This window comes from Crocodylus siamensis, chromosome 3, assembly GCF_052110815.1.
Source record: "Crocodylus siamensis isolate JL-2025a chromosome 3, ASM5211081v1, whole genome shotgun sequence".
Taxonomy (NCBI): domain Eukaryota; kingdom Metazoa; phylum Chordata; order Crocodylia; family Crocodylidae; genus Crocodylus; species Crocodylus siamensis.
This window is the reverse complement of record NC_143397.1, coordinates 19,316,959-19,334,026: the sequence shown is the minus strand read 5'-3', so window position 1 is coordinate 19,334,026 and position 17,068 is coordinate 19,316,959.

Below are 17,068 nucleotides of genomic sequence, written 5' to 3'. Positions count from 1 at the left end.
CATGGGAATAGAAAACATGATGACTTTTGGCAATGAGGCATTGTAGAAAGCTAAGGAAATCTCAGGAAGAGATTGTGACGTCTAGTTTGTGCTAATTACCATCACCACAAATGAAAACCACTGCGGTTGGGGGATGACTCAGATCAAATATTCTCTTCCCTGAATAATATTCTCAGCTGCCACAGTGGGATTGCTCTCTCACAAAGCATGAGTATAAGGGATTTATTTCATTGGGACAATTTCCTCATTCAGAGCATATGGCATCATAGTTGCATGAAAATTAAGACTTATAAAACTGATTAACTTAAGGCCACTAAGTCAATAATACTCATGACTTCCTATAAAAAGAACAAGTTGATTGAAGACCTCAGCTTTGTTATCAAAAGGTGAATTATTTGTCTGAATGCTAAAAATACACTTGACCTGCTGCAACATTATAAATACTTGTTTTCTTAGTTAATTAGGTACTCACAGTCCCTGCATGTTCTTCTACCGACCAGGGGTCAACAGTTCTTCCAAGGCTAACAGTTCATCCAACTAGAAAGGGTAAAGTGGTTTTGGACCAGCTGCATACAAGGGAATTGGATAACTAGCATAAGATCCAGACACCTGTCCCCCTAGTCCCAATGACCAGGTACCTATTTATAGCTGGAGTTGAAGGGAGGGCTTTTTGCACAAGTCTGGAGCAGGGGTTGAGCTCACTTTTCAGAAGCTGTAGCAAGATGCTTGAATTGTTCTGCTTCTACAGACTGCAAACAAATACTTTTTTCAACAGATGATTAAGAAAGTTTCTTCCATAGTTTGGTAGAACTATAATAATGCATGCTGTATAATTTAAATGAAAGAAAACAATTTAGGAAAAAAACAAATTTAACTGTGCTTCCTTTACGTTGTTGGTTCTGGGCACTTTTTTATTTCTGAAGAGCTATACCTCAAGACATTTCAGGATCATGGTGCCAACTATCTCCCATCCTTAGTCTGGAGAAACATCCAATTTTTTTGTAAGGGTCTGTAGTTAGTAGATGCAAGCAGAGTGCTCATATCTTCTTTTATACTCCAAGAGGCAGATTTGAGATTAATGACAGATATGATGGATTATTTCAGTTCTAACGAAAAACATGCTCTTTGATCTTTCTATGGTTTAAGTCAATTGACTTCAATGACCTGTGCTAAGAGGCAGATTTTTGCCACGTGTTCTCACATGGTTGTGGGTATGGGTGGTAACAACTACCATTGGGATGAAAAATTGTAGGTCCTACAAAAATGGTGGCTTAATCCTACCAGTGAGGCTTCCCCAGGTCCCCAGAGTGGACACTGCAGTCTTTTCAAAGTACTGATATTGATTTAACAATATTCCCAAAAGTAGTACAGGTGCAGTAGGGGCTTCTGGAAGGCCATCCACTGAGTTCTCCTTAAGCAACAATAAAGGAAGCAAAACCCTATACAGGAGCGTCACTTGCATCACAGTTTGCTCAGCTGACATGATTGTAAATGTGACAATCTTTGTCTATGATGACTGCTAAATTGTGCTTAGCACTGTGTTAGTCAATATATGTTACGCTTCCTTGTGTAGACAAGCCATTAGGGACTAGTTTATCCATCCATACTTAGGGCCGAGTTGTGATACTTGCCTTATGTAAGGGCAGTATGAACCCACCTATATTCCTGAGACTTTGACTCAGCATCAGCTGCTCCAGTACCCAGCCTGTGTTTAAAAACATGGTCCAGGGTTTCTAGTCAGTAAAGCTCCTCAGCATATTGGGAGCATTGCTAGCATCACAGACAGTGAGTGTGGGGCAAGGCAGGAAGGAAGTGGTGTTTTCAACCCAGAATAAGGAGACTCTAACAAGCTTTGTGCTGCCACATGGGAAGAGGGGTTTTTGTTGCTGCCTGGATGAATTTGCCAGAGGTTTTTCTTCTTGCTTTTGCAGGAGCTGGGGAACCCATCCCATTTATTACCTTTTTCTTTCTTCATCCCCTTCCTTTTTCCTCCCATGTAAAGAGGATTTCCCTGCCCCCCACCCCGCCCTCCTTGCCAACTGCTAGGTATAGTACAATTTCTTTATCTTTTCTTCCTCTGACACATCAGGTGTTGGACAATGCCTGAGGCAGCAAACAGGATTTGATGGACATCCTGGGACTAACCAGGTCTGACCTGGTTACTCCTATATTTTCCCCATTCATCCCATTTTGTTTCCTTCTCTACTGGATTTCTTAGCTGTTATTTTTTTCCCTTATTGGATGCCGGAGGCCTAATTTTGCTATTTCCTTCTGCACTTAAAGGTCCCATTGACTTCAGCAGGAGCATTTGATGTATGAGTAATACAGCCTGGCCTTTGCATTGAAAAAATCTACTGGCTTCCCCCAACTTCACCAGAAGAAAAGCTCCTGAAGTGTTGCTGCCTGTACATGGGGAAACCCAGGGGCATATTATTTCTACTCAACATGTCTGCATGCCTCACATGTATAAATATGGGACTTTTGAAAAGGCAGGGAGGGGTTTTATTGCTAAAACAGCAAGTAGGAGATAGCCTGTAGCAGACAGGGCTTTCTGGCCTTGCTTTCAACAGACTTTTATAAATATTTTCTTTGAATATTTTTCAACAGCGCTTGTGTCAAATGGCTTGATCCACCTCCTGCTGAAGCCAGTGGGAATCTTTTCATTGACCTGAGTGGGAGCCGGATCAGGTTAAACAAGGACATAGATGATGTATTTGACCTTGTGTGGGTCCATTGCTCTGCAATGAGTTTCACTCGGTGGGGTGACAATGATTTTCTCCCAAGTCTTTCTTCTGTCACATAATTTTCACTTTGGTTGTACTGTAAGCTCCAAACCAGCAGTAGGCAATATAAGATATATATATTTTTTTCCCCCAGAATTTGTCTCTGAAGCCATTGAAGAGACTCTGGAACCTCTGTTGGAATATGAAATGTGAGACTATGATCAGGAACAATATTGCTGTTCTACCATAGGATCACATCCTTTTCCTGCAATACATTTCCTATATTGTCTTGGGCAAGTCAGTCTGCTGTTTTGCCTCTGTTCCCTTTCTGTAAGTTGGGGACAATAGGACTTTCAGGCACCACTGGGGTGTCAGGAGGATAAGTACATTAGGGAAGGGGTATCAAATTCTCTCAGGCATCGGGGTTGGATCCATACAGTGGGGCAGCTTGTGGGCTGGATCCAGACATTGCGGTAGTGATGGGGCAAGTGGTGGTGATTGTGGAGGTTAAGGCAGCTGCACTGATGTGCACTCCCAAAGGGGCCCTGTGCCCTGGATTCCCGTGATGGGCCCTGTCCCTACTTACCCTCCCTCTGAATTCCTGGTCTCCTTGAGAGCCTGTAGGCCAGACAACACAACGCATGGCCAGTCCGTTTGATATCCTGGATTAAGGAATATGAAGGTGTTGGTAGCAAGTATGTCAGTAGCAAGAGGAGGATGAGGAAAAGTGTGGTTCCCATACTGAATGGGGAAGGCAATCTAGTGACAGAGGATGCAGAAAAGGCTGAAGTGCTCAATGCCTCTTTCACCTCAGTCTTCACAGGCAAGGTCAGCTCCCAGACTACTGCACTGGGCAGCACAGTTTGGGGAGGAGGTGAACAGCCAATAGACAAAAGAACAGGTTAGGGACTATTTAGAAAAGCTGGACATATACATGTCTGTGGGGCCAGATGGGATGCACCCAAGGTGCTGAGGGAGTTTGCTGATGAGATTGCAGAGCTATTTGCTATCATCTTTGAAAACTCATGGGGATCAGGAGAAGTCCTGGATGACTGGAAAAGAGCAAACATAGCACCCATACTTAAGAACAGGAAAAAGGAGGATCAAGGGAACTAGACCAGACTAGACCAGTCAGTCTCATCTCAGTCCCTGGGAAGTCATGGAGCAGATCCTCAAGGAATCCATTTCTAAGCACTTGAAGGAGAAGAAGGTGATCAGGAACAGTCAGCGTGGATTCACCGGGGCAAGTCATGCCTGACCAACCTGATTGCCTTCTATGACAAGGTGACTGGCTCTGTGGATGCAGGGGGATCAGTGGATGCGGTATACCTTAATTTTAGCAAGGCTTTTGATATGGTCTCCCACCACGTTCTCACAGGCAAGCTAAGGAAATACAGGCTGGATGAACTGACTTTAAGATGGATAGAAAACTGGCTGGAGCATTGGGCTTAGAGGATAGTAATCCCCTGAGACATTGGGTTCAATGTCTAGTTGGCATCTGGTATCAAGTGGAATGCCCCAGGGGCCAGTCCTGGGGCCCATTTTGTTCAATGTCTTCATCAATGACCTTGATGGCACAGAGTGCACCCTCAGCAAGTTTGCAGATGACACCAAGCTGGGGGGAGCAGTAGATATACTGGAGGGTAGGGCTAGGATTCAGAGTGACCTATACAAATTGGAGGATTGGGCCAAAAGGAATCTCATGAGGTTCAACAAGGACAAGTGCTAAGTCCTGCACTTAGTATAGCACAATCTTAGGCTGGGGCCTGACTAGCTGGGCATCAGCTCTGAAGAAAATGACCTGGGGGATATAGTGGACAATAAGCTGAATATAAGCCAATATTGTTCCCTTATTGCAAAGCAGGCTAATGGCATACTGGGCTGCATCAGTAAGATTGTTGCCTGTAGGTCAAGGGAAGTGATTATTCCCCTCTATTCAGCACTGGTGAGCCACATCTGCATCATTGTGTTCAGTTTTGGGCCCCCCACTACAGAAAGGAAGTGGACAAATTGGAGAGGGTTCAGCAGAGGGCAACAAAAATGGTGAGGGGGTTGGGGCACATGATTTATGAGGAAAGACTGAGGGAACTGGGCTTATTTAGTGTAGTGAAGAGGAGACTGAGAGGGGATTTAATAGCAGCCTTTAACTACCTAAAGGGGGATTCAAAAGAGGATGGAGCTGGGCTGTTTTCAGTAGTGGTGGATGGCATAAAAAGGAGAAACGGTTTCAAGTTACAGCAAGGGAGGTTTAGGTTAGATATTAGGAAGAATTTTCTTACTGGGGGTAGTAAAACACTGGAATAGGTTACCCGGAGAGGTGGTGTAATCTCCATCCTTGGAGTTTTTAAAGACCCAGCTAGACAAAGCTTTGGTTGGGATGATCTAGTTGGGGATGGCTCTGCTTTGAGCAGGTGGTTGGACTAAATGACCTCCTGAGGTCCCTTCCAATGTTAATTTTCTATGATTCTAAGTTCTTACAGACAATAGGAATGGAGCCATGGACATATCTTAGATAATGGTTTTTTACATTCATGTCACACATTCTAATGAATCCTAAAGCACTTTTCAAATGTTAATAACTGATTATACAAATCATTAGCCATATGCCTAACATGCACACACACATCTAATAGGCCAGTGCTAACCATCAGTTTTATGCAGATGTGTGTGGTTTTAGAGTATAGGGGCAGAAAGAGTCCCTGAAGTGCACAGTTATAAAATACATGTCTAACCATTCAATTAGTCACTTGCATTTATATAGCGAAGATCATGCAAACTCCTCAAGGCAATTTATGTAGCAGAACAAATTAAGAAAAAGTCAGCTCAAGTGGGTATGTCTTTCAGATGGATTTAAATACTGGCAGGTAGTTAAAGAACAGAGTTCCCAGAGGACTAGAACTTCACAAGTACGGTCATTGGTCCTGGGTCTGTTTTCAGTTACTTTGGTTTTACACTCTGTAGATTTTGGTTGATTATGGATCCTGATTTATCCCACTGTAATTAAGGTCAAAACTGGGCCCATAGTTCACCAAAAGGCTTTGTAGCAGAGAGCCTAGGGCTCCTGTTACTTTCAGCAGGGAGAAACTGCCTAGGGAGGTTCCCCAGATGGGGAAAGATTGTGCTTGAGGGGCAGCAGTAGAACTGGCTACCAGAGGGAGTTATAGGCTAGAAGTGCCAACTGCAGAGCAGGGTCTGTGTGGGCAGTAGGAAGCTTATTGCTTAATAGCAGTAATGCAATACGGCAGAACCCTGCATAGGAGACCAGATAGCAGTGGCCAGCAGCAGTAAGCTACCCTATAGACTAGTCAGCAGGCCTAATTTGAAAGTGCCTGCAGCCAGCTCAGACAAGTCACCTGATTGGAAAGGGGCCAGGTAGGGTGAGAACCAGGGTCAGGGACCAATGGCCCAGAAGGGGCAAGAACTATTGCCAGGAGGGTTGAGAACCACAGTTCAGGAGGGGTGAGATCAGCTCTGAAAGGCAGAGACTCTGAAAGCCGGGAGCCCAGCTGCCCAGAAGGGTCACCAGAGCAAAAGGCACAAGGGCCAGAGGCCCAGGAAGGCTGATAACTGACAGAGCTGAAGCCAAGAGAACCGGGTCCAAATCTGTGGTCCAGGGCTGAAGGCTTATAACCAGAGAAAAGGTAGACAGAAGCTAAGAAGGCTGAGGCCTCTACAAGGGCCAGAACCGTATTGAGTAAAATCTGCGAGGCATGAGCATGCCTGTATGGGAGGCTGGGTGCCATGAAGGCAACGGGTGCCTTGGGGTACACCAGGCCAGGAAGGTATTGACACACCAAGTTTGGGCTAGTGAGGTCCAGGAGGGGACTCAGTGGCAAAGGAACGATGAGGGTATGTTCTAGGACCCTTAGGCAGCTTCCATTTAACAAGCTAACAATTATATCAAGGCATGGCAGGTGAGAGCAGAAGAGAGGGTACCTAGATTTAGAGTAAGGCAGTAGATGTTTGGCCACCAGGGGGCACCACAGCCACCCCTGGAGCCCCCTTGGGCTACAGGTCTCTTGCCAAATAATATTATCTTAAAACAAGCTGAAAAGAAAATCCAGTCTGAGACTCAGGGACACTAGAGTGGTGATGGGAGAAGAAGATAATTTCTAGGGTCCAGAACAGAAAAGGGACAAGAATGGATGTGTGCATTTGAAGGCAACTGCTTGGCATAGAGGGATATTTAGACAGATGCTCCATTGACTTTGATGGAGCTACGACCATTCACACTAGCTGAGGAGCTGCCTAATACATATATGCTAAAGGCCCAAAAATGCAGGGTTAGAAGGTTATGTAGGTAAGATTATATAATATATATATAAAATCTTTTATGATGTGCGTATGTGTGTGTGTGCGCATGTGTGTAAACCACACAATTAAACCCTTGGGACTTAATAGTTCCATTATCTTAGCAGAAGTCAGGTAGTGGTTAGGAGATTACTAATTAATGATGCCCAGCAGCAACTCCTCGTGATTGCTATTTGTGTATCTCATACTGTCCTGGAATTGATTATTTCAGATATTGATATGTATGGTGCTATAACCTCATGATCTGACTCAGATATTTTAAAACCACTATAGTTTTTGTACCCAATCTAGACCCTGACTCCACTGCTGAGTGACAGAAACTGCAGATGAAATTATTTGCAAATGCAAAGTAAGGCACAGGGGTATGGACAGAAAGTACAATTGCAATGAAGGGGCAGAACTTATTGCACTTCAGGCTGATCCATTATAATTGTTTAATCTATTCACTGTAGCCCACCTGTTGTTGGTTCAGAGGATCGGGTCCTACTGCACAATTTGAATGGGCATGCAGTAGTTATTCAGTGAGTATAAGCTTAGTGTAGCCTTTATTCTTATTATTAGCCTGGTGATCAGGCTGGCTAACAGCAGGGATAGTGCAACACTGAACACAAATCCAAAGTGCATTTCTATTTTATTCTTTTTATACATTAGATGTGCTTACAGCAAACCCATAGCATTGCCCACACGTGATCAAATACGTGTGGTGCCATGCACCTTACAATTTCCTGATTAATGAACTTATTTAGTTACAACATTTTTGCATACCTTCCCAGGGACACAGTGGGTTTTGCTGTACCACCTTGCATGTTTTCTTTATCTCTTCTACCAGTTTGTATGGATTTTGTTCATCTCACAATGTGCTGAAAAAATATAAAATGTTCTGATGAACTCTGTTGCTTCCCACAGAACTTGAGACTTGCAGGCTTTTCACTCTTACTGCTCCTGGCCCACACAGGAATAAAGGGGAGATTAACTATGGTTACATAGCAGCTCACCCCTTCTGGTGTAAGGTGCATTGGTTTCTGTGCTTATTGTAGGGTAGTAATTAAACAGAATGCATCACCTGGCAGGAACTTCCAAGCAGTAAGTCTACCTTCGTTATAGAAGTGTAATTGTTTTATCTCACCACACCTCGTGTCTGATTCCACATCTAAACTAGGGGATTAGACATTTGCAAATGCTTGAGGGTGCACAATCTGACTGAATTTTTTACCTATAAAAATGGATTCCAATGGCTTGAAAATATGATTTGCTCTATGTTGTTTTTATGGCAGGTTTGTATATTAACAATATAGACATATGCATATCTACAGTAGGATGTTACTGCTCTGCATAATTTTCATTATGTATAAATTCATTTTCAAGGTTTACTTTTCTGATAGAATAAAATAGAAATTTTAAACCAGACCACATGGATATAAAATAAATTTGAACTGTATAAAATATATAATAACCACTCTGCATTGGCTGCAGTTGAACTACAGCAGGGACATCAAACATCTGGTCATTGGAGAATATCTGGTCTGTGGAGCTGTTCCCTCCAGCCTGCAGCTAAAATGGACCACATTTCCCCTGTAAGAAACAGGGAGTAAGAGGACAGAGAATTCAGAACTCTGTTTTAGTGGTCATGGCACCTAGTTAGGAGGTCTGAGTCCCAGACTATGTATTTTCTCTCTTGATGATTTAACATAGTTTTTCAGTTGTAGAGATATGATTTGCAAACCTGGGAGAGATTAGGTGGTTGTAAACCCACTACCTAAAGCAGTAGAGAGCAAAGCAGTGGAACAAAGTCCAGAGCTGGATTATTTCCATATCAGTTTTATCATCCCCTGTGAACTGAGAAACCCTATTGTTTTAAGCTGTAGAAGAGAAGACATGCCCTGTGCTCTTTCACAGGGCCTTTCCTAAGATTGATATGATGTTTGGTTCAACAGTATGGTTGCAACATGGATCTCTATTAAGGATTAATTAGATGGGCTGGGAATCTAACAAGAGAAATGCAGAATAGACCTCACAGCTCCTGTGCTTGAAGTCTTTCCTCTATCTATAAAGCAGGTGCAGCAAGGGCCCGGCCCGGCCCCTGGGAGTGTGTGCAGTAGCGGAGAGCAGTCCTTGCCCCTGGATGAACTGCCCGTGCCCCTGTCCCATTCCCCAACAATGCCCTGTGGCCATGCATTGCACCCCAGGCCCCAAGCCCTAGTCACTGCCCGGCTGCGCAGTAGCCCCAGCCCCAGCCCCAGCCCCAGCTCAGCCCATCTCCTTCCCTTCCCCTCTACAAGGGCCTCAGTCCCCCCACACTTACCTGCGGGAGGTGCTCTCCAGGCTGCCTGGTGACCATGTGCATTAGGGGTGTGCAAAGTGGGCCGTATTCGATTTGGATTTAGCCTGATTTGGGGGACAGCAATTCTATTCGCTGATTTGGATCACTGTCTTGATTTGATTCGGCCAAATCCAAATCTAAAGATCTGATTCTGATTTTGAGAATCAATGAATCAGCCGTAGACACAACTTTATATGTTTTTTCTACGTACCTCAAAGTACCAGGCATGGCTTGTGAATGCTGCGATGCTGGGGCGGATGGAGCGTCCCATAGGATTGTCGGTGCGGGGGGGGGGGGCCTCACGTGGTCGGCAGTGGACCCAGAAGTGGACTGGAAGTACTTCCGGTCCACTTCCAGATCCACCACCGAGTGTGGAGCCCCCCCCCCCCCAGCTGCACTCCCCCAGCTCGACGATCAGCCACGGGGGGACCCCAGGTGCCCCCCGGACCCAGAAGGCACCAGTTGCTGAACCAGGGGGTGGGGGAGGTTCCCCCTGTGCTCTGCAGCTGGCCTGGAAGTGGACTGGAAGTGCTTCTGGTCCATTTCCAGGTCCATTGCCGAGCATGCTGCCCCTCACCCGCACGCTCCTGTGGGATGCTCCATCTGCCCCACCATCTCAGCATTCATGAGCTGCCTGGGACCTTGAGGTATATAGAAAAAAACATATAAAGCTGTGTCTATGTCCAAGTCATTGAATCTCTCCCAATCTCTCCAAATCAAATCGGAGGCTTCTGGTTAGATTTGGAGAGATTAATGGACCTCCTGATTTGATTTGGATCTTATTTTGCCACTAAACTGATGTGTTGCATGATAAATAGTTAAGCTATCTTGCTTCAGAGCTAGAGGTATGAGTTCATTTGATTTGTGTTGAAGGCAGCTCCCAGTTGATCCAGCTTTCAGTGGCTTCTTGGTCATTTGGACTGGAGGGTCAAAGGCAGCTGGACATGATACTAGACCCATTGTTCCTTTATGTGCCATAACCACAGTAGCCTGTAGGCTCACCTAGGCTCAGGTGGACTGAATACATATCAGCTTTGAGCTACGATCATTTAGAGAGATAACCAGCATCTATGACCTTGAAGTGAGAAGCTCTATATCCTATTATCAATTTCTTCATGCATCCAGACCTCCTCTAATAACACTCATTTTTATAGACTGTTATTTGATAAAATAAGATCCCAGACAGACTACTGTATGATATGTCCATGGATATTTCTGAGTATGGGCAATATAAAATGCCTTTTTGATTAAAATCATTTAAGGCATTCAGTACAGTGTGGGAATGACACAGATAAAGCAGTCAAATGCAGGCTATTCATTATTATTGGCTATAAGCAGTTAAAAAAGAATGGACGAAGCAGACACTATTGAGTTGTACAGATTTCCAATGCACAATAAAACTTTTTATTTAAAAACAATGCATTCAATATTGTGTTTTGGCACATGAGTCAATGTTGCAGGCACATTCACACCAAACAATAACATTGTTGAGAGATTCAAAATGAATCGTTGCATTTTTCTTCACAAACTATGGTCACAATAAATATTCAGGATTCCTCTACAAAAAGAAACAGGTTCCTCGTTCACAAGTATGACAACATATTTACATGTACAATACACTCTGCAGGCCACATTCAAATCTCAGATGTGTGGCCACATCTGGTACATATTAAATAATGCCCCGGGGACCAATCCTGATCCCACTGAAGCTAACAGTGACTCTTCAATGGGAGCAAGATTGAATGCCAATTTTGCTTGCAACATATTTCATAACATGTGCAGCTTTGCATGCCATTCACCTGAGATTATATCCTGGCCCTTAGTGGACATTTACTATCTAAAAATAAATAATACTTCTAATATGGCCATTAATTAATGAATGCTTTATTACAATTATGGCAGATTTTTTTTTCCAATATTTATGTTTTTTTTAGTGAAAACAATTCCAGCAAGCATTGAACTGTATGGTCATTAGAATAAAAACACTTTCATTTACAGACATTCTGCTTTCTAGGTAATTCCTTTTTGCAATCTCCATTCATAGTTAGTTATATGTCACAACCCTGGCTTTTTGGTATACTCACCTGTTAAAACAAACGTTAAGCTGGTAGCCAGAATGACTTTACATGTGTCCTACTTAAATGTAGCATTCACTGAAAAGATGCTAGGAATTAAAATGTGAAATAAAGATATATAAAGTAAGAAAAAGTAATATGCATACGTTTCAGTTTTTTATGTACATTTCTATTTTTGTGTTTTTCTACTTCATGAACCTGTACCCAATATAAAAAATAACATCTTAGCTCAGTTCCTGTACTACATTCTCACACTTTTTTGTGAGTTTATACATGCATATTCTCATACTCTTGCAGGTCTTCATAATAGGTTGGATGGCTTTTACCCACCAAGAAAAAAATATGCATGTAGTTACGCACATATAAATTTAATCCTGCTCCTCCTCTCACTGAAGCCAATTGGAGGTTTGTCACTGAGGTCAGTGGAAGCAGGAGAGGTTTTTAGGGAGTGTATGATGGTAATAAGAACAGAGAAAAGTCCTGAGGTCCTCAGACCTAAGATCTTATCACTTAGGTGTATGAAGCCTAGGTCAACTATTATGGATAGAATGCATACAGTCCACTTCACCTAGTGAATGCTGCCCTAGAGCAGCATTCGTACCATGAACCCTGTAACTTTTTCATAACTCATCTCCATTTTCAAACAATCCCATGGTAGATATTCTGTCTTCCCAAGACAGGGCCATATAAGTTCAGGGCCCTGATTGTCCTTCTCCTTGGAACCAAAAACAACGGTTCCATTTAACTGAAAGTAAAACTGCTTTATAGTCACATTTCTTATTTATATCATGTTGCATGTATTTTCATTTGTCTGTATCTATCCATCTAGACATTCAGTTATAGCAATGAATATTTTCCCTGTATTATCATAAACGTGTGTAGATAGATATAAACAAGATGGAATACAGGCTACGAGGGAAAGGAAAGAAGAGTCTAGTTAATAAGGTAACACATTTAGCTGAGATTTCCTCTCCTGGGTACAGAAGAGTGCAATTAGTACCTTCCTTCGTGTAGGGGAAAAAGAAAGATGTACCAGAGGGGACAAACTGAAGGAGTTCCACATCAGTCTGCCTGAGAGAGAAACTAAGTCAGAGCTTACCCACGGTCTCCCTACTCCTGCTGCTTCTCCATGGAGCACCATTCATTTTCTCATCTATACATACCCCTTAGCTTTGACCTGCCAATGAAACACAACCAGAGTCCACCATCCTTATTCATCATGGGAATCATCATGGAGTAAGGTGGGAGTCATCATGGAGTAAGGTGCTAACATCTCATTGTAAGAGTGGCAAAATCTGGACCTTCCTTTGCTTTGGCCTCTGAACAGTGCAGCACCAAGCACAACTGATCAGATCCCTGACTCTTTTTCAGGGTCATCTATCACCAGCGATTCATGTTTCCTCAGTTAAAAGGGAGAACAGCTTTTTTCTTCCATGTAAAATCAGAATTATATGGCCCATGAGAACAGGATCTGCCCCATAAATACTGCTGCTGTTTTAATTTGCATAATGCATCCAATCATTTTGGTTCTAACTGAGAGAAGAACTGAAAGAACGTACAGGAGAATATACAGCTACGAACACCACACATTGTTTTACCAACCCTCTTCTATATTGCAGAAAACCTGAACAAAGAATATTGATACTAAAAAGCAATTTACTTTGGGCTGTATCATGCCATTGATTTTGAAGCAGAACTCCTCATTAAAATCAATGGTTCTGAAATGTTCAATGGGGTTCTGAAAAATCAATGGGGAATTTTTCTTAAAAATCAATTGTATGATATGGTCTTTTGTCAATTTTTTTGAATTCCTATTTCTGTACATTTTAAGTCATATTTTTGTTTTTCACCTACCACCCAGTCCCTCTTTCTGCTTTGTAGACCTATAGAACTGAGCTTGGGACACTAGAGTATGTTTTCAAGAGCAAAATTCTCTTCTCAGGTGAACAAACTGGATCTCACCTCTGACATCCTATTCTTAAGAACTCCATTCATATGGAGAAAGTGGAGCTTTGGAGTGTACCCGTACCATGTCGCTCAGGGAGATCATGTCTGCCTCATGGTGCCGTTATGACATTATTAGAACTTGAATAGTTTTAAGGGAGACAACAGTTGTTAAAACTAAACAGGTCATTTCAGGACTAGTGTCAACAACACAGCTTTGAAGTTCATTTCTTTTAGCAACTAATTAAATGTCCTGTTTCAGAAGGGTCCCTTCTCTTTTGTTGGGCTGCTTGTGCCCACAATATTTGCAGCTGTGAGTGCAGGCACAGAAGCAGGGCCCTGACCTCATAAGAAGACATACTCACAGAAATCATGGCAAGCACGGTTATGAAAAGTGAGAGACGAGATGCATGGGGAATGGAAATGTCACTCTGCGAAGGACTGCACTACTTTATGTTGAAATAAGAACATTTCAACGTATGCTATGGAAAAGACTGTTCTGGGTCAAATGAAGTATTCTGTTTCAATTTCTACTTTTTCATACATTCTAGTGTGAAATACAATAGCATATTTCAAACATTCTAAACGAGCAAGGGAAAAGTCAAGTGCATCACTGCAACCTTTGAAACAGAATGAGTTGAAGGTATCAGAACATTTCTTCATCTATTTTCTCCTTAATGAAATTTCAGTTTTACGAGGTGTTTTATTTGTGATAGATCTCCTTTCTCCAATGGCAAGTGATTCTACTGAAGTTTTTCTGACTAGCCCTGCTTAAGACCTAAATCTGCTTCCGGCTTAGAAAATGGTACAGAGGTGCAGAGTCAAACTCCCCACCAGAATGGCACCCCCAGATCTAGATTCAGATCCACATACTGTTGCTGTAGTAAACAGTGGCACTCACACCGAACTCCACCAGAGTGGGGATATAGGTAGGTAGCAGGTAAGTTTCAGATTGTTTGAGCTCATCGCAGTGTATCAGTTGGAGCTCTGACTTTGGTGAATTTTTCCTCCAAGGAATGTTTTGCTGTGAAAAAACTACTTCCTTATAAAAAAGTTTTACTGCATTTTTACCGTCCAATACCCTTTCCAGATGCAGGAATCCTCCATGCGTAGTACCAGTGACATCAACAGAATGAAGTCAATTGAAACTACTCATGGAGCAGGATGCTATTTAACCAGAGGAATGGTGTCAGAATCTGCCTCTAAACAGACTGTCCCCCTTTGTGAAAGTGTCTCTCAAAGAAGCTCCATCTGAGTGAATGGAAAGAACATTCATTCAGACTAGTGCATAATCACATGTGATTACATGTAATTACATTAGCAATTGAAACTACGGATGCAATGTAAACACTGTATAGTAGCCAGTCAATGACTTTTTTGGTCAATGTGTTTCTTTTTATACAAGGCAACAACTGAAAAATAAATACAGTGCATTGGCTCCAGCACTGAAATAAATACAATGCTAATTTTTTCTTATTTGCTTAATGAAATTATTAAAATTATACTTTCTCACTGTTGAAATGAATAATTAATCTTTCCGTTAAAATATTAGCTGCCCACCATGAATCATCCCGCATTATTTCTTATTGTCTAGTGGCTGAGCTTTGTGGGACTGTAATTCCCTCTCCTCACAGTACATAGCATGCTAGAATGTCTGGAGAATTAAGCGTGTGCTGGCAACTATGTGTGCATGTCAAGTTAGACTGTTATACATACCAGTGAATTACAAAGGGATTAACCCACCTTAGCAAACACACATTTATTGTACAATCCACTAGTGAAGTACATTGGAAAAGATTAATGATGCACCTCGTCCATAATTAATGCAAACCCCGCTTTACATGAGGTGTATTTTTCCTTTAAAAAAAATAGAACATTTTACCCTTACCATATATAAAGCATGAGGGAGGAAAAGGCCCCTTTCCCTACAACTTAGTTTTTGAGGTTATTGCTTTTTTCTCCCTCCTGCTGTCAGCTACCATCGCAACTTGCTGCCGCCTTTGGTGGATATCATACAGCAGTTTCATCCAAAGAACATACCAGTGCCACTAGTAGAAAATGCCCTGTGCATGAGAAGGGTATATCTATCCTTGTCTCCCAGTGCATCTCACTGAACTTCAAGAATATCAACCATTACAGCACAAAATAACAATCACCCCACAATGCAACAATTTTCACTATATAATGTTATATAGTAGTTTGCAGAACAGGAGTCACAAGGTATGGGTCTGATCTTGCAAAGCTTTACTCGAGTGACTTCAGTGGGGCTATTTACATTCTGAAGGGTTTGACTGCAGCCTAGTTCCTTCACCTGGTGATATCTTAATTTGTAAACTCCTTGAGGAAAAGCCCATTCTTTTGTTCTGTGCCTAGCACAACTGAACTCTGATCTCTGATTAGGACTGCCACATGCTACTGCCACACAAATAATAGTATGTATAGCAACATGATACAGTCTTAATGATAATACTTGTAAGAAGTCATACTGTAGTGCATGAATACTGAATTAATTAGTAAGAGCGAGGAACATTTGAGGTATCAGGAATGCCCATGCAAATTTATGTAACTGCAATAATGAGTGTTAAGTCATTTAGGCTTTCTCCCAGGACAAAACCTTTTATTCTGGGACCCTACAGATGTACAAGTCCATTGTTCTACTTTTAGGACTTAGAAAATATCTGATATAACACTTTTCCCTGAATAATTGGGGACAGTTAATTTGAGTTAATTGCCATTCAAGGTAGACAACTGTCCCCGCTCTTGTCATGATGTAAGTTAAAGCCCAGGACACTCAGATCCAAGAGAAACCAGATGTCTATTTTGACCCTCACTAACATTATGATTGTGTGCTCTACGCTCTGAGAGATTCAATCAAGTTTGAAACTCATCCTTAAGACTTTGAAATTTCCATTAAAAAAAAAACCCCAGCAAATTTGGGATGATTTACATCCTTTCCTTCAGTTAAAATTGAGAGGAAAGGAGGAATTTTCAAAATGGTTTTAAAACTCCTGCTGTTTTGGGATTTCCATTCACTGAATGGGGCTTATGTTCATCATAGTTAGCAATGATATTAGTAACTCTGTGCAAGACAGGCTGAACTGGAGGAATCACAGGGCAGAAACAGCTTTCCCACCAGAAAAAGATAAGAATCAGTGCATGTGAAAGCTTCCCCAATGCTAGAGCGATGGGCTTCATGTTCTCCTTATATGTAAATCCTAGAAAGGGAGCGTTAGAAGTCAAGATAGGGAGCTTTAGTTGCTGGGTATTAAGGGTAAAATTTGCCCTATTAAAGTCATTGACTTTGTTAGGACCAATATTTTACCAGAGATGCTTGGGGAAGTAGGTTGAATAGAGTACCAGCCCCCATCTCCATTCTTCACTGGTGCTGGCATGGCCATCTTAAGTCAGTGGAATAGTGCCCTTGCAGAGCCTTCAATAGGTTCCAAGGAGATGGAAAAATGAGTGCATATTGATCCACGTATTCTTTAGCTTATACTAGAGAATTTCATTCTTATTTTCTATTTCTGCTTTGTGGATAATTAATCTTAGAAAAATTGAAATAGCATCATAAGTCATATCTACATCCAGGGCATAGTTACACCACACAGAATCATCTAAAAAGGGTTAAAATATAGAATAATAAATCTAATAAAAATGATTTTGAAAATCTATATTTACCTTAGACTTAATTATTT